Raw genomic sequence first — 18764 nt, 5'->3', positions numbered from 1 at the left:
TCCAAACTTGCATTTATATAGCATCTTTTAATGTAGTAAAATGTTCCAAAGCACTTCACAGGAGAGCTTATCAAACAAAATTTGAGAACAGCAACATGTATTTAGATCGTGCCTTTAATGTAGTAAAATGTTACAAGGCACTTTATAGGAGTGGTTATCAAAAAAAATTTGACACAGAGCAGATTAGGAAAGTTGGCCAAAATCTTGGTTAAAGAGCGTTTTGCGGAGCGCCTTATAGGAGGAGAGGTGGAAAGGTTTAGGGAGGAAGTTCCAGAGCTTAGGCAGCTAAAGGCACAGCCGCCAATGGTAGAGAGAAGAAAATTGGTGATGCACAACAGGTGAGAATTGGAGAAGTGAAGTGATCTCAGAGGGTTATTGGGCTGAAGGAGGTTACAGAGATAGGGAGGGGCGAGGCCATGGAGGGATTTGAAAACAAGGATGAGAATTTTAAAATTGAGGTATTGCCAGACTAGGAGCTAATGTTAGTCAGCGAGCACAGGGATGATGAGTGAACAAGACTTGGTGAGAGTTAGGATATGACCAGCAGAGTTTTGATGAGCTTACAGGCCAGCCAGGAGTGCAGTGCAATAGTCAAGTCTAGAGGTAACAAAGGCATGGATGAGGGTTTCAGCAGCAGATGAGCTGAGGCAGGGGTGGAGACGGGCGATATTACGGAGGTGGAAGTAGGCGGGAAAGCATTTGACCAAAACAATCCTTTCAAGGACTGAACCAGCAACTTGCATCAAAATAAAATGAAACAAGGCTCATCCTTGTTCAAAAAGCAAAATACCGCAGATGCCAGAAATCTGAAACAGAATCAGAAACGTCTGGAAAGACCCAGCATCTGTAGCAAAGTGTTGAGATGATTGGGGTTCAGAGCCATCATCAGAGCTAACAATTGTTCAGTAAGGACACAACCCTGTTCTTGTGCAGGTCTCTAAATCTGCTTCACAACATCGAATGTCAGAAAGGCATAAATATGATACAAGTGGGCTTATCCACTACCTGTCGTACATGTGCTCCACTCAATAAATTAGATGCGAAGATTAATTATAATCCTGAATACAGGAGAACTCGGAAGACTTGTAATTCATTTTGATATAAATCTTTGGCACATGGTTTCAATGAGAGCAATATATATCCACAGACCGTGCAATTAAAAACACACAGCAAATGCTGGAAGTGCAGAGAAGGTTGATCAGTAATTCAAGGAGGAAAAAAACATTTGTGGCTTTGTGTTTGACACCCTCAATCAGATCATCTGATATTCGGAGAAGTTTTGCTGTTTCTTAGATGTTGTGAGGAAGGGTTACACCTAAAACGTGAAAGCTTCCTCCTCCTTTCTGATGCAGAGTGATCTGCTGCACGCCGCCAGCATTTCTTGGTTCTCATAGATTCCTGCCATCCCACAATTTCTCAGTGTTCGTTGGCTGCACGCAAGGCCTCGCCAATGACATCAAATTTACCCATATTGGGCCCAAGTTTCGAGCCGCGCCTATAACGGCGCAGTCCCAACCTGGACGCCCATTTTTCGCACCACAAAGTGCGCCTAAAAAAACCTCCGTATTCTCCACCTCCCTGCAGGTCCTCTGGCCCTCGGCGCAGTGCAGCAGGAGCTGTAGGGGGCGGAGCCAGGTCCCTGCGCTGAAAACAGTGCCAGGACCTCTGCGCATGCACGCTACAGTGGGCACGCAAGTGCAGTAGCTCCAGGCGCCCGAAACTGTGTGGGAGGGGCCCGAAGCACGCAGCCCCTAGCCCTGGCCGACCCGACTCCCGCTACCTCCCCCCCCCCCGACTGGACCCGACCCGACTCCCGCTCCCGCTCTCCCCCCTCCCCCCCATCGACTGGACCCAACCCGACTCCCGGTCCCCCCCCCGGACCAGACCGGACCCGACTCCCGCTCCCGCCCCCCCACCCCCGAATGGACCCGACCCGACTCCCGGTTCCCCCCCCCCCCGGACCGCACCCGACCTGACTCCCGCTCCCCCCCCCGGACCCGACCCGACTCCCGCTCCCCCCGGACTGGATCCGACCTGACCTCCCTTTCCCCGACCTGACCTCCCTCTCCCTCCCTCCCTCCCCCCGACCCGAACCGAACCGATCTCCCTCCCACCACCCCCCCGACCCGACCCAACGCCATCTACCTGTAAATCTGGTGCTGGGGACAGGCTCTGCCTGAAGTCTCGGGCCCGGCCCGTTCAGCCTCCCTCCCCCTTCTCCTTTCCCTCCCCCTCCAATCTCCTTCCCCCCTTCTCCTCCTTCCCCCCCCATCTCCTTCCCCCCCTCTCCTTCCCCCCCCATCTCCTTCCCCCCCATCTCCTCCCCCCCCCATCTCCCCTTTATCCCCTTCTTCCCCCCTCCCCCATCCCTCCCTCTGCTCCCCCCCTCTCTCCTCCTCCTCCCCCTCCCCTCGCTGTCAGAAACACAGACGCTGACAGACAGAGAATGAGAGACACACAGACAGACAGAGTGATAGAGACACTGACAGAGACACACTGAGGGGGGCATCCCAGCACGCTGTTGGAGGGCTCCCGGTGCTGCAGTCGGTAAGTAGAAAATGTTTTATTTATTGATTTTTTTAAAATGTATTCCTTATTAATTTTTTTTGATTGATTTATTGGTTGATTTATTGATGTATTTATCATTTATTATTGATGATGGCTCTTTATTTGTAAAACTGAAGTGTTTAATGTTTGTAAACCTCCCTTTAAACACACCCCCCACCATTCCCTATGCCTGATTTGTAACCTACGCCTGATTTTCTAAAAGTGTAGACAAGGTTTTTTCGAGCGTACAAAAATCTTCACTTACTCCATCTAAGTTAGTTTAGAGTAAGTTTTCAGTGCCGAAACTTTGAAAACAGGCGTAAGTGGCCTGGAAAAAAAATTCTGTTCCAAAGTGAAACTGTTCTAACTGACTAGAACTGGAGCAAACTAAATGATGAGAATTTCGATTTCTAAGATACTCCGTTCTACACCAGTTGCTCCTAAAATTCAGGAGCAAATCATGTGGAAACTTGGGGCCATTGTGTTGAGGGATAAAAAATATAAATAAAATCTAATGTCACAGTAAAAAAATGATAGAAACTAAATGGACAGTGGAAGCTGCTCAGGACAAAGAGTTCAAAGAATATTGGGCTCAATTTTCCCCAGTGATTTGCGCCGTTCTTTTGGCCCAAGTTAAAAAATACAAGTTTCCCCAAGCATTGAGTGCCAGCGTAACTCAGTTAGTTATGATTTTTTTTAGGTTCGTTTTTTTTTGTGTCATGGGGGCATAACCTGCCACCCGCGCCAATTCTGGCCAGTCAGGCAATTTGGCCAGCTCCGATTTACTCCAATTCTTCTTAGAATGGCGAATGTGGCCTCTGTGGAAAAACCTTCTGGTGAGTTAAGGAAATCGGTGCAGGTAAGGAGATCAGTGCAGCAGAGGCAGTTCCAGGGCCCGGATAACAGCAGAGAGGTGGGAGAGAGGGGCGGGGAAGCCTTCTGGGCATAGTTAGGAGCGGGGACTGGAAGGGAGGAGGCCATTCGGCCAGAGATAGGTGCAGGAGTCGGGACCGGCATCGGGGGGGGGGGGCAGTGGGGGAGATAGACTTTTGTCATTACACTTTAATAATTTAATGGAGGTAAGTTGTTGCAGGTTGCTGTGAGCTGGCTGTATGTTTTCACTTTCCAGCCTCAGCTCGCATTGTGTCACTGGTTACCGTGGCAACCCAATCTTTTTGGCGCAGATCTTGGTCTCCCCTCCCAAAACTAAAGGACAGACAAGATGGCGCCAAAATGAAGAAATCAGACAGGGAAACTTGGAAGATTTTTTTTTTGCCGTACTTGGGACCCCCCCAAAAAACGGGCGTAACTCTTCAAGTAGGCCAAAAAACAGCTTTGGGGAAAATTGAGCCCGTTATCTTCCATCTTCTATGCTACTTTTGCGTGGCACTTATAATTCCCACTGCAATTAAATGATGTGCCCTAACTTTGATACTGCAGTGGTTAAACAGGTTCATTATCAGCGCTATTTCAATTCATTACAAGTGATGCAGTCTAAACGGCTGGAATGGCATATTTTTAAATTGCAAAAGTGCATTCCCAACACACGCAGAGGGAGGGGGGAATCAATTACAGTACAGTGCAGCGTCCAGAATCTGGAATGCTCAGGACCGAGGCCGTTCCGGAATCCACGTTTTTCCGGACTTTGAAACGTTTTTCTGACCTCACGAATCCGGAAACACCCGAGCCCAGGTTCGGGTATTTCCGGGTTTCAGAATATCAGAAAGGGGGGTGGGGGTGCTTGCCGAGGAGCTGTTCGGGCCGCCGGCCCCGTCCAGGAGGTTGACGGGCGAGCCCCGCCGCCAAGGAGTTGTTCGGGCGGGCCAGCAAGGAGCCCCCGAGGTAAGGACAGCGGTGAGGCAAGGGCGGTGAGGCGAGGCCTGTGGTCAGGCAGCAGCGGGACTTCGAGGTCGGCAGGTCCGGATTCCGGAACATTTTGCGGATTCTGGATGACCCTGTCACCAATCGGTCCGGAGTCCGGGTTCTGGAACATTCCGGATCTCCGGATTTTGGACGCTGCACCTGTATCACCATGCGCATTATATTTCATTTTCCTTACTATATTCATTCACTGATTTCATCTCTGCCCATTTCTTCAGCTAATGAAGCTACCAAACATTGGCCCTGAAATTCCGATCGGAGGCTTCTTTCAGATGAATGCCTCCGACCGGAGAATTTTTACGAACTTACCTGGTGGTCTCGGAGGCGCCCTGGATTCTGGTGGGGTGGCCTTCTCTTCCTGCGCTGTGAAGCGCGCTCCCGTCCTCGAGGTTCCCACGCAGAAGGTGCAGTCACGTGTGACTGCTCAGCCAATCAGGTAAAGTATTCCACAGTTTTCTCATTAATAGCAATGAGTGCTCCGTATATGAGTTCTCATTGCGATTAATGAGAAAACAAAACACACTAAACACCATAATAAAAAATGAAAAAACCCATTTCATATAATTAAAATGAATTCAAATTAAATTAATAAATGACTTGGGAGAAACAAAATTCCGATTTGTTAAAAAAAAATCTTTTAATTATGGATTAAAATAAACTTGCCATAGTAGACAGGGTTTTTAACAATAAAATATGTTTCTTTAATTTTAATTTATTATGTTTTTGTATGTTTTAAAACTCTTATGCTTGTAAAAGTATGCTATGCACCTGCTTTTATCAGGCACAAGAGTTTTCAGGACATCAGCTGGGCAAGAGATGGGCAAATACCATAAGCTTGCCCATGCGAATATCCTGGCTGTGGAGATACGGAATATCTGTCAAGCCAGAGCTTGACAGATCAGAAAAGCTGGTTTTCAGTGCATGCGCATTGTGCGCTGAGAAACGGCTTTTGCGATGACTTCTCAGGTCCGTACACACTCCCAACAGACCCGGGAGGCAGGAATTTCTGGGCAAATATGTAAAACCTATTTTCACCTGGCGCATAAATACAGAGCTAATATTCCACAAGCACAATCACACATTCCGTGCTAGTTTCCAATCCCAGATTTCTATCATGATTATCACGATTTTTATCTCCATAACATTACCCACCGTTGCCCCACCTCAGCCTATCAGCTGCTGAAACTCTTTATCCACACCTTTGTCTCCTCCAGGTGAAGATTTCAAAGTTTTCTTCCATCTTCCATCAACGCTAGCATATTCAGAACTTTGCTGCACATATCCCATTATCTCCTCTGTCCTTGTTGATCTACATTAGCTCCTAGTCCCCAAATATCTCAAATTTTAAATTCTCAACTCCAGGTTTAAATCCCTCCATGGCTACATTGTTCCTATCCTTGTAACCTCCTCTAGCCCTACAAACCCTCCCGTCCGAAATCGACATTCCTCGGACTGCATTGCTCCCTCCCTTCACCACACCATTCAGCTACTCAGGCCCCATGACCTGGAATTTCCTCTATAAACCCCTCTGCCTCTCCACCTCCATCTTCTTCTTGAAGAGCCTCCTTCAAACCCCCTTTCATCCCTCCTAAAATCCCAGCTGCCAATGATTGTCTGGGCTTGCGAACATGTTTCCAAACTTTTCCTGAATGGGAGGAATTAGCACATCCCTCATCACATGTCCCCATTGTATGGCGATTGATTTATATATGATGGCAGCTGAGAACTTCCCAATGAGGGCATCACTTTCCGCTTTATCCCATTCTCATTTGACGTCCACACACCTGTGCACAGATGCACACATTGGCCGGAATCTGCCCAGCCCTGCGAGTGCGGGTTTGGAGGCGGGCCCGCTGTCAAAATGGCCGTGATTGACAGTGGGGTGGAAGTCCGCTCTGAACCCGCCTCCGTGTCAGTTTCAATTGTCACTTACAATTTTGCATTCTCTCGGGGAACACAGCAGGTAAATAGAGTCGGGTTCTCAGTGACTCTCTATTTCTTTGGCTAGTTGACAGCTGCAAAAGTGGTATAAAAGCTACCATTTCACAGCTGTTCCCTTTCCAATGTCAGAAGCTGAAGCTGTCAGGATAGGGAAGAAACCTTTGAGCTGTATGGGGTTCAAACACCAATACTTATAAGAACACTGAGATTTTCCAATACAATGGACTTTATTAAAAAGATGAAAACAGTTATGAATTCCGAGTTCAACACTATTGAGTACAGGTTCAACATATCAAACAAAACTACTAATTCTCTAGCTACCAATTTTAAATTCACCCATACATACAAGTAGCTTTTATGCTCTAAGTTGTACAGTTTAAGTACAATTAAACTGAATTCTACTTCTTGCAATGACTATGCATCCCCCTCAAGTTACTTGGTCATGTACACCTAAAGTTAATGCCTATCGGCTTATGTATAGTCCAGCGAGTGATCAATTCAACCAAACTATACCTCTCAAATGGTTCTTCTTGCCGGCTCACCAAAAGTTCCCTTGCGACATCCACTTCTTAGAGAAAGAAGATTCCTTTGCCCGGTGTTTTATAGTATACAACAAACTGGCCCCGCATGATAGCTGGGTGTCCAGTTGTGTTTGGCCAGAGATAACTTGACCCTTTCGCTAATTGGCCAACTCGAATGTCCTTCAACAAGCCTCTTCCTGTTTCAATTCCAAACTGCTTGTAGTGTGTAATGCCCATCCCCGAGGCTTCCTTCAGACCGGTTACAGATGAGTGTTCGTCTCTCATAAGCCTTCAGCCCAACACCAACATCAGTAAACCACCAACATTACTAAACACACCAGCATCGCCAGGCACACCAGCATCACCAACAACAACACCAACTTTCTCCCCAATCACCTGATGCTGCACAGGACACAGGATGTCAGCACCTGACCACATTGCTGCCCGGGATTCCAGGGATGGCCTCACCATGGCCACATTTACTTCACTTGATGCTGTACATTCTGACTGCCACATGATACACCAGGTTGGAACCACCCTACACCACCTCCATAAAGCATCCCTGCAGTGCCCAAGCCATTATTTCACACTCATCACCATTGCGGTGGTTACCGTTATGTCTCACCATTCACTACAACTCACTAAGCCACTTCCAAAGGTGCCCAAAATCAGTCCAAGAATGCAAAGTGTTGAAAATAAAGTTTTCAGTGTTTGACAACTCATTAACATAACCTTGTGTGTTGTTAGTTGGTATGATTGGACTAGGATGAGGGTGAGTGTGAGGGGTGGCTAATGAAATGAGGAACTGATAATGTAGATAGAGAGAGAGGGATGGTTGGAGGAGCAAGGTAAGTTGGTGTGAGTCAGGATGTGCAGGGGTAGAGTAGGGAATGCAGAGTGATGGGGATGTGATGAGAGGCACAGCGGGATGAGGTTGAGTGTGGTTTTGCAGTAACATTTCATGATCTACTGAGACCACTGAAAGGCTTGCACCACTGCAGCCACGTCCTCCTGCTTGTGCCCTCCTGTGCAATGTGCAACCCGGCTGCGTTGATGTCATTGGGAGGTCTCTTACACCCTGCGTGCAGCATCTAGAGGGAGGGGTGGGAGAGCCTGGGTGCAGTTGTGTACCTTCATGCAGAGCTTGTCAGTGTTTGCAGCACCTCAATGCTGTGCAACACTGACAGAAGAACTGTCGAAACAATGTGGGCTTGGTCCTTTTAAGGAACGCATCATCAAATGATGTCAGCAGACTTGCTTCCTGTTAATTGGCCGGGAACCCCACAGGGCGGGCTTAACAATCCCCACCGAGGGAAGATTGCTTCAAGAGGGCGGGTTGGGGCCGGGAGTGGGTTTCCCACACGTCTCTGATGCCGGCCGCCCAGGACTCGCCAACGGTGGCGAAATCATGGCCATAATTTCTAGCAGGCTTACTGGACAGCAATCAGGTGCAGAAACCCTGATAAATGTTTTCACCCTTTAACCGAGAGATGTTGAGACCGATTGTATTGCTCTACAACTGGGCTGGTTGAATCAACCAACTCAACAAAGCGCAGTTTCACACTGGGCCGTGCACTTACCAACTGAGTCACTGAGGAGCATTTTTTTTTAAACAGAAGAATCACTTCTTATTTTCAACCAGATAGCCCAATCGGAAACTGATTTGCCACAATGCTGTACATGAGATTTGAATGGAAAACAGCACCTCCCAAACCGGCAAACTCGAGAAACATAGAAACATAGAAAATAGGTACAGGAGTAGGCCATTTGGCCCTTTGAGCCTGCACCACTATTCAGTAAGATCATGGCTGATAATTCACCTCAGTACTCCTTTCCTGCTTTCTCTCCATACCCCTTGATCCCTTTAGCCGTAAAGGCCATATCTAACTCCCTCTTGACTAGATCCAATGAACTGGCATCAACAACTCTCTGCGGTAGGGAATTCCACAGGTTAACAATTCTCTGAGTGAAGAAGTTTCTCCTCATCTCAGACCAAAATGGCTTACTCCTTATCCTTAGACTATGTCCCTTGGTTCTGGACTTCCCCAACATCGGGAACATTCTTCCTGCATCTAACCTGTCCAGTTCCGTCAGAATTTTATTTGTTTCTATGAGATCTCCTCTCATCCTTCTAAACTCCAGTGAATACAGGCCCAGTCGATCCAGTCTATCCTCATATGTCAGTCCAGCCATCCCGGGAATCAGTCTGGTGAACCTTCGCTGCAATCCCTCAATAGCAAGAATGTCCTTCCTCAAATTAGGAGACCAAAACTGAACACAATATTCCAGGTGAGTCCTCACCAAGGCCCTGTACAACTGCAGTAAGACCTCCCTGCTCCTATATTCAAAACCCCTAGCTATGAAGGCCAACATACCATTTGCCTTCTTCACCGCCTGCTGTACCTTCATGCCAACTTTCAATGACTGATGTACCATGACACCCACGTCTCATTGCACCTCCCCTTTTCCTAACCTGCTGCCATTCAGATAATATTCTGCCTTCGTGTTTTTGCCCGCAAAGTGGATAACCTCACATTTATCCACATTATACTGCATCTGCCATGCATTTGCCCAATCACCTAACCTGTCCAAGTCACCCTGCAGCCTCTTAGCGTCCTCCTCACAGCTCACATCACCATCCAGCTTAGTGTCATCTGCAAACTTGAAGATATTACATCAATTCCTTCATCCAAATCATTAATGTATATTGTAAAGAGCTGGGGTCCCAATACTGAGCCCAGTGGCACCCCATTAGTCACTGCCTACCATTCTGAAAAGGACCCGTTTACCCGACTCTCTGCTTCCTGTCTGCCAACCAGTTCTCTATCCATGTCAATACATTATCCCCAATACCATGTGCTTTAATTTTGCACACTAATCTCTTGTGTGGGACCTTGTCAAAAGTCTTTTGAAAGTCCAAGTACACCACATCCACTGGTTCTCCCTTGTCCACTCTACTAGTTACATCCTCAAAAAATTCCAGAAGATTTGTCAAGCATGATTTCCCTTTCATAAATCAATGTTGACTTGGACCGATCCTGTCACTGCTTTCCAAATGCGCTGCTATTACATCTTTAATAATTGATTCCAATATTTTCCCCATTACTGATGTCAGGTTAACCGGTCTATAATTTCCCGTTTTCTCTCTCCTTCCTTTTTAAAAAGTGGTGCTACATTAGCTACCCTCCAGTCCATAGGAACTGATCCAGAGTTGATAGACTGTTGGAAAATGATCACCAATGCATCCACTATTTCTAGGGCCACTTCCTTAAGTACTCTGGGATACAGACTATCAGGCCCCGGGGATTTATTGGCCTTCAATCCCATCAATTTCCCTAACACAATTTCCCACCTAATAAGGATATCCTTCAGTTCCTCTTTCTCACTAGACTCTCGGTCTCCTAGTACTTCCAGAAGGTTATTTGTGGCTTCCTTCGTGAAGACAGAACCGATGTATTTGTTCAACTGGTCTGCCATTTCTTTGTTCCCCATTATAAATTCACCTGAATCTGACTGCAAGGGACTTAAGTTTGTCTTCACTAATCTTTTTCTCTTCACATATCTATCAAAGCTTTTGCAGTCAGTTTCATGTTCCCGGCAAGCTTCCTCTCATACTCTATTTTCCCTCTCCTAATTAAACCCTTTATCCTCCTCTGCTGAATTCTAAATTTCTCCCAGTCCTCAGGTTTTCTGCTTTTTCTGGCCAATTTATAAGCCTCCTTCTTGTATTTAACACTATCCTTAATTTCCCTTGTTAGCCACGGTTAAGCCACCTTCCCCGTTTTATTTTTACTCCAGACAGGGATGTACAATTGTTGAAGTTCATCCATGTGATCTTTAAATGTCTGCCATTGCCTATCCATCGTCAACCCTCTAAGTATCATTTGCCAGTCTATTCTAGCCAATTCACGTCTCGTACCATCAAAGTTACCTTTCCTTAAGTTCAGGACCCTAATCTCTAAATTAACTGTGACAATGGCAGCAGGTGAATGGGAGCACCAACACCTCCAACTTCCCCTCCACGTCACACACTGTCTAGATCTGGACATATATCAGCTTTCCTTCATTATTGCGGTGTTAAAATCCTGGATTTCCCTACCTAACAGCACTGCGGGAGTAACTTCACTGCATGGACTGCAGCGGTTCAAGAGCACATCGGGATAGGCAATAAATACCAGCCTTGCTAGTGACGCCCAAATCGCAAGAATGAATGCAAAAAAATCATGTTCAAACAATGCAGAATATTGTACAACATCTTGAGACTGTCACCAAGACAACGAAAGGAAGAGATTCCCTCAAGATCATACCCAGTGCATCAGGAACTTGGCCTATGTTTAAAAAAAATTTTTAAATTAACGTGGCCTTTGCTTGATTGCATTTTGGCAACAAACAAAATGCATTTTATATTTTGAAAACAGCACCCGAAACACCGTGACCTCTCGAATTCCTGCTGTGGATTGCTGTGGAAAGGGTTCTGAGCCTCCATTTGAATTTGCTGATGAACAGCATTGCCTCATTGCCTATTAAATTCACTGTACAGACTGCCTTCGAGCAAAGAACAACGTGAGCACCCTGAATCCATCTTAGAAACAAGAACTAACACGATGGGGCTGAAAACCATCAACGGACTTAGCAGCACCTAGGTCCCACAGGTCAAAGTCTCTCGGCTAAAGAAAGAGCTAATATTGGGAAAATAGTGACTTTGTGGCAACTTTGCTAGTCTGCTTTCTCCTGTGGTGGCGGGGCTGCAATTGTATTGTGGAACCACGAGACCCTCAATGATGATAAGAGAAACCCAGCCATGTGTATGACCAGACATTTCGCCCTCAGATCTTATATAAAAGTACAATATATTTAATACTACATTTTTTTCTCTTTCTGTATCTCAGATGTGTTCTGTTTCTGTGTGTATAAAGAAAGAATTAGTTCAGAGGGATGAAAGTAGGAACTATACAAGCGGAAGAGCAGAGTGACAATTAAGGAGGAAGTGTAGAGTAAAATAATTAAATGTTCCTGTCTCCCAACTATAAGATGTGAATTTTAATTATTTTTTTTACAGTTTATACTTTAGATTTTAATCATTATTAAAAGCAAAATCAAAATGTTATCACTGCTTTGTACCTAGATGTCTGAACACATCCTATTTTATGGTTTGGTTATAAAGAAGGAGGTGTATGTTTATCTGAGAGTCTGTGCTCTAGTCTACCGAGCCCTTTCCCTTGTACCATTGCTATCACTTAGTTATTCTGCTTAAGGTAATAAATTAGTTGTAATTAGTGCTGGCTGTTGAAGAAATCAATATTGTTTTCAAGGCACAAAGTGGAACATTCATAAAAACACTCACTTAAACCAAAATCTCCATGGTGGAAAAATTATATGGCTGATTTTCCCATTTCTCAGGCTCAAAATGCCAGGAAAAAGCGGCAGAGACCCATTAGGCCCGATGCCTGCTCCTTTACATTGCGTTAGGGCTCTCCCAGGAGAGGTGAAGCTGGGGCTGTGCCTGTAATAGGCGTTGCTAATGCAGTGGCATGGGCCATTCCCATTTCCTGCAGCAAGGTCATAGGGGCAACCATGAGCCTCGGATGCCCCAAATAGGTGGGCTTGCACTGCGACCCCTCTCGGATCAGAGGGAATGACAGGGGCCTCGGTCGCAGCCAGACCAGCAGCTGCCCTCCATTTTCCTCCCTGATTCTCTGGTACTGGGCCCCACCAGGAGGAGGGCCTGTGCCACCTTAATGGTCCAGGACAGCAAATTAGCTCGAGCTTATCGTGAACAGGCACCGCACACTGTGGGTGCACAATGTTCGTTGTCAGGCACCGTACACTGTGGATGCACAATGTTTGTTGTCAGGCACCATACACTGTGGGTGCACAATGTTTGTTGTCAGGCACCATACACTGTGGGTGCACAATGTTCGTGGACAGGCACCGTACACTGTGGATGCACAATGTTTGTTGTCAGGCACCATACACTGTGGGTGCACAATGTTCGTGGACAGGCACCGTACACTGTGGATGCACAATGTTTGTTGTCAGGCACCATACACTGTGGGTGCACAATGTTCGTGGACAGGCACCGTACACTGTGGATGCACAATGTTTGTTGTCAGGCACCATACACTGTGGGTGCACAATGTTCGTGGACAGGCACCGTACACTGTGGGTGCACAATGTTTGTTGTCAGGCACCGTACACTGTGGGTGCACAATGTTCGTGGACAGGCACCATACACTGTGGGTGCACAATGTTCGTGGACAGGCACCGTACACTGTGGGTGCACAATGTTCGTGGACAGGCACCGTACACTGTGGATGCACAATACTGGTCAGAGCAGGGGAAGAGGACCCCACGTCCTTATTCAAATTCTAAGATATATTTGACCTTGATTGTGCAATGCTGAAGTGTTACCGCAATATCATAGCAAGCCAGCCTATCTTTCATTTAGAATTCGTTTAAAAAAACAGTTTATAATACGGTCATTTTCACTCAGTATCACAGTTTCTAAACTGGGTCGGGAATGGATTAATATCAAAATTAAAATGCTAGAATGGATACTGTGCACTGCCCCTGGCTGGGACATATGCCAAGATTGTAAAAAAATGTTCTAATCAGAATGTAAATTAATAATTAAACAATGCGGAAAGGAGATTATATCCACATCTAAATGTTTCCTTTAATAATTGGCTATTGTTAAAATACTGAACTGGATCATCTCAAAGGGAAATGCATTGAAATATCACACAAGTGTCCTCCTCCAGCACCACAATCAATTCCCAAGGAGGGTGTTCCCAGACCCACACAGGAGAGAAAACAAGTCAGCAACATTAACCTCCTGCAGCAAGAGAAGAACAGTGACTGTACCCAGTAGGCCCACCAGCCACTGCAGGCAGGGCTCTGTGTTTCCTCTGTCTCCTCTCTTCCCCTTTGGCCAAATAAACTCCAGAGACCCAGACTTAAAAAGAAATGACGACCCCTGAACACACATTGCCCTTAACATAAGTACAGCCGTGTCAACCAATCCAGTGTATTCTCCTCCCAGCACTGCACAATGGAAATATACATAGATTGCATACGTAAAACTTCAAAACAAAATCTATAAACCGGTGGAATTCACCGTACGTCACTTATTCGTCTCGCCTTCTCTCCCGACGACGCAGAATTGTTTAGTTATGGCTCCACTGGCATCAGGTGACATTAGTACCTCCCCAATAACCCAAATTCCCATTCTTCATCGGTGATCCTAGGGCACGTCGGCAGACTATTGGACTGTGGGAGGTTTCACAATCAACACTTCTTATCTAAAATCTGCAAATTCTAAAATCCACTTTCCAGTAGCATTCATTGTTTGTTGGTCAGGAGCAGGAACACTGACTGATTACCCCACCACACCCTGCCCCCTCCACAGCCTGATGTGCCACTGATCCATACAGAACAAGAGATGCAAAGGTTCAAGCTCTGGTCTTTATTGGATTATCTCCCTTCTATCCACATCCTGGGGGTCACCATTGACCAGAAACTTAACTGAACCAGCCACATAAATACTATGGCTACAAGAGCAGGCCAGAGACTGGGCATTCTGTGGCGAGCATCTCATCTCCTGACTCCCCAAAGTCTTTTTACCATCTGCAAGGCACAAGTCAGGAGTGTGATGGAATACTCTCCACTTGCCTGGATGAGTGCAGGTCCAACAACACTCAAGAAGCTCAACGCCATCCAGCACAAAGCAGCCCACTTGATTGGCAGCCCATCTACCACCTTAAACATTCACTCCCTCCACTACTGGCGCACCGTGACAGCAGTGAGCACCATCTATAAGATGGACTGGAGCAACTCACCAAGGCTCCTTTGACAGCATCTCCCAAGCCCGCACCCTCTACCGCCTCGAAGGATAAGGGCAGCAGGCGCATGGGAACACCACCACCTCCACATTCCCCTCCAAGTTACACAACATCCTGACCTGGAAATATATCGCCGTTCCTTCATCGTCGTTGGGTCAAAATCCTGGAACTCCCTCCCTAACAGCACTGTGGGAGTACCTTCACCACACGGACAGCAGCGGTTCAAGAAGGTGGCTCACCACCATCTTCTCAAGTGCAATTAGGGATGGGCAATAAATGCTGGCCTTGTCAGCGATGCCCACATCCCAGGAATGAATAAACAAAAGGCTCATCTCCACACCTGTTGCTCTGTAACTCGACAAAACTGCAGGTTTTATTCCCTGTGCCTCCTCATCACCATCTGGACATGTTCCACAAACAACCCACCGAACGTGCACACAGTCAGATCAGCCATGCAGATGCCTGTTACCTTAATCATTGTTGCCACTGTAGCATCACCCCAAAAGCTGCTGGCCCTCCCACTCGACTGTCGTAACCTGTTATACAGCACTGAAGCATCACTCTGTTTTAAAGATTGAGTGAGAAGTGGAACTGACAAAAATGAAGACTAAACCTTCCTTTTCCATTTTGTGCAGAAGGAGACATTTTCAAAACAATTCCTGACTACTCAGATTTATCCAACACTGTTACAGGCACAGTAATATAGACAGACGGACTAATGCATCTGTTCAGACCCTACTGTAAAACTAATAGATCATCACAAGGTGAATGAATTACTACATTGCTGTCCCATTCAGTCCCTCGGTACATTCAGCATGCATGTGCAGGAATGTTGCCTCAAACCAACTTGGAGCTCATTCATTATTCGATATACAATAGCCAAACGGTTTACTTAGCTGGAGTCAGCTGCCGGAGATTAAAAAAAAATACTCTCAATACTTAGTAGAAAATGAGTTATTTTCAAGTGAGTTTTTATTTTCATGTCTGCCTTTTAGATTGAAAACAAACCATCGCCAATGCGTTACCATAGTAAAGATCAAAGGTGAGGCAAAATTTTCATTAACTCGCTCCTGTGAAAATTTACCCCTGCGAAAATGACCCCATGTACAATGTGGCGTACTGTATACCACCAAGTCCCACATAACTGTCAGTTAAATTACACTTTAACTGTCATATTGCATCAGACGCGAAATGTTCTCATGAAGGATTAACCCATGTTTTCTCTTTGCAGATACTGTGCATTTCTGGGGGAGATGGGAGGGGAGGGGGCGGGTATTTTTAAGCATATGCTGTGTTTGTCTTTGCATATCACTCAGTCTGATATGTTATAAGTATAATAAACAAGATTTTTTTTTTAAATCACACACGTTACTAATCAATATCCTGTGGCCTTGCACTTGGGTAGTCGAGACCAAGAGTAGTTTTCAGGTGAAAGGAGATGAGTGTGTGGGAAATGGTTTACCAGGACCTACAGACATAATTCAGCCTTCATTTCAAAGTCATACATTCTGCCTTTATTTTTAAACAGGTACAACATCCGAAATCAAGAATCCTCAGGTCATAGTCTTTGGATTTTTCCAGATTTCAGACAAGAAAATCAATCATCTGAAATCCAGAATCCTCGACCGAATCGTGCCGGATTTTGAGCGGCGAGGTCCGAAATCCGGCAAAATCCAAAATCTGGCACAGATTCGGTCAAGGATTCTGGATTTCAGACTTAATTTTCTTGTCTGAAATCCAGAATCCTTGACCGAATCCATGCCAGATTTCGGTTTTGCCTCAAAAATGTCCGGTTTTCAGAAAATAATTCCAGATTCCGGACGACTCCATCAGGTATGCGCGAAATGTCCAGTTTTTGGACAATTCCCGTTTTCGGAGTTCCGGATTGGGGACGTTGCATCTGTACTTCCTTTATAAATTCCATATTGACAATGCAAACCCCCTGTGTAAACTGGTCATGCTCTAATGATACCTTCTGCCAGTGGAGGCACAGGGAGTGTTCTGATGTTTATTTACCACTCCATTTTTGTCCTTGAGGTTCAAGACATCAAGGACAGTCTGTCAAATTTTTGACCCACTAGCAGGATGTTTCCTCCCACCTCCCTTTCCTGTAGGCATTCACCCCTTGCTGAGGTTGATTTCCCCACTGTCAAACAGCTTCCAGTACCTCAGCCTAATGGTCTTTCTTTATGGATCAACTCAACTCTAATCGCAGAGGGCATCACAGTTAAATCCAGCCTTGTGCTCTCCGCAGGCCCTCATACATGCAGACTTGATCAGGTTGTGGGTACCATGTTGCCATCCGGAGGAGGCGGGGGTTCCCAATGGAGTGCTCTCTGCGTGGGAATCCTCCCTTTATTTATTGGGGACTTGGCCTGGAGGTTTTTAAGTCGGTTCACAGACTCCCAGGCCGCCTGCAATTTCTGCGGTCTGAAGGAGTCCGTGTTCCATGTTTTTATGGAATGTGCGAGGTTGCAGCCCCTATTCCATTGTTTGAAGGGACTGCTCCTTAAATTCTGGTTGCACTTCAGTCCCACACTCCTGATCTTTGGGCACCCTGTGCGGAGGGGAGTGGGAAGGTCGGAAGGCCTCCTCGTAGGACTGCTCCTGGGCATGGCCAAGGTGGCCATTAACCGGTTCAGGCAGCGGGCGGTCGAGGGGGTCATTCAGCCTGACTGCCTGCCTCTCTTCCGTGGTTACATCCGAGCCAGGGTGTCCCTGGAGATGGAGCACACGGTGTCCACCGATATGCTCGCGGCCTTCCGTGAGAGGTGGGCGCCGGAGGGACAGGAGTGCATCATCACTCCTGGCAACCAAATTTTAATTTGAACCACTTAATGTCTAAAGTTTAATTTGTTTATTTGTCGGTTTTGGTGCCCCTTTAGTAAGGGGGCATTTGACTTACAGATCAACTAAAATAGTTGTAGAGCTGTTGGTTTTATGTGGAAATTTGTGGGTTTTAGTGCCCTTACCAAAAGGGGGCACTTGATTTAATGTTGTACTTTAAAATAGTTGTGGGAATCCTGACTGGTTACCCTCTTCCTAATCTGGAGGCAGGATGGGGTACGATAGCAATGAGGTTATGTTACTGGATTCGGAATCTAGACGCCAGGACTAATAATCCAAAGTGAGTTCAAATTTCACCATGGCAGTTAATGAATTTGAATTTATATGTTTTAACCATCTGTAAATAAAAGAAAGCTAGTATCAGTAAAAAGGATAATGCAGCTGTCAGGTTGTTGTAAAAACCCACTGGTTCACTAATGGCCATTTAGCGAATGAAACATGTCATCTTTACCCAGTCTGGCCTATATGTGACGCCAGTCGCAGACCAACGTGGTTGACTCTTGACTTGCCCTCTGAAGTGACCTAACAAGCCCTTCAGTTTTAGCCCACCACCACTTTCTCAAGGGTGACTATAGATGAGCAATAAATGCCAGCTTTGCCAGCGAGGCCAAAAAAAGTAAAAATGGTAGCGAGAGTAATTGTAGTGAACCTTTCAGCATCCTTTGAGGTTCCTAAATGCAGCACAGGTTGGACATATAACGTGGGACTTCCCTGTCTGCCTGCTAATTCTATTATTCCTCACCTTACTCACATGAATGATTTGCTTGTTATTTAAGTGTAAATGCTACGGATTTCATAGGATCACTCGATAATTATGGATGAGGACGACCATTTGGCCCATATTACTGTACTCATCCAAAAGAACCCTCCAGGCCCTTCTATTGCAATATCCAATTTTTTTCTCAAATGCCTCCACTACTCTACCAGTGAAATACGTTTCAAGTGTTGATAACATTATGTGAAGAACTTTCTGATATCAGTGCTAAATGTACCTTTTAGTACTTTGAACCTATGTACCCTTGTTCCATTCCCACAATTTAATGTAATTTAAAGTAATATTCCAGATTTACCCTCTTCATAAGAACATAAGAAATAGGAGCAGGAGTAGGCCATACTGGCCCTCGAGCCTGCTCCACTATTCAATAAGATCATGGCTGATCATCAACCTCAACTCCACTTTCTTGCC

Source organism: Pristiophorus japonicus, chromosome 4, assembly GCF_044704955.1.
Source record: "Pristiophorus japonicus isolate sPriJap1 chromosome 4, sPriJap1.hap1, whole genome shotgun sequence".
In the NCBI taxonomy this organism is placed as follows: domain Eukaryota; kingdom Metazoa; phylum Chordata; class Chondrichthyes; family Pristiophoridae; genus Pristiophorus; species Pristiophorus japonicus.
This window is presented reverse-complemented; position numbering follows the sequence as displayed.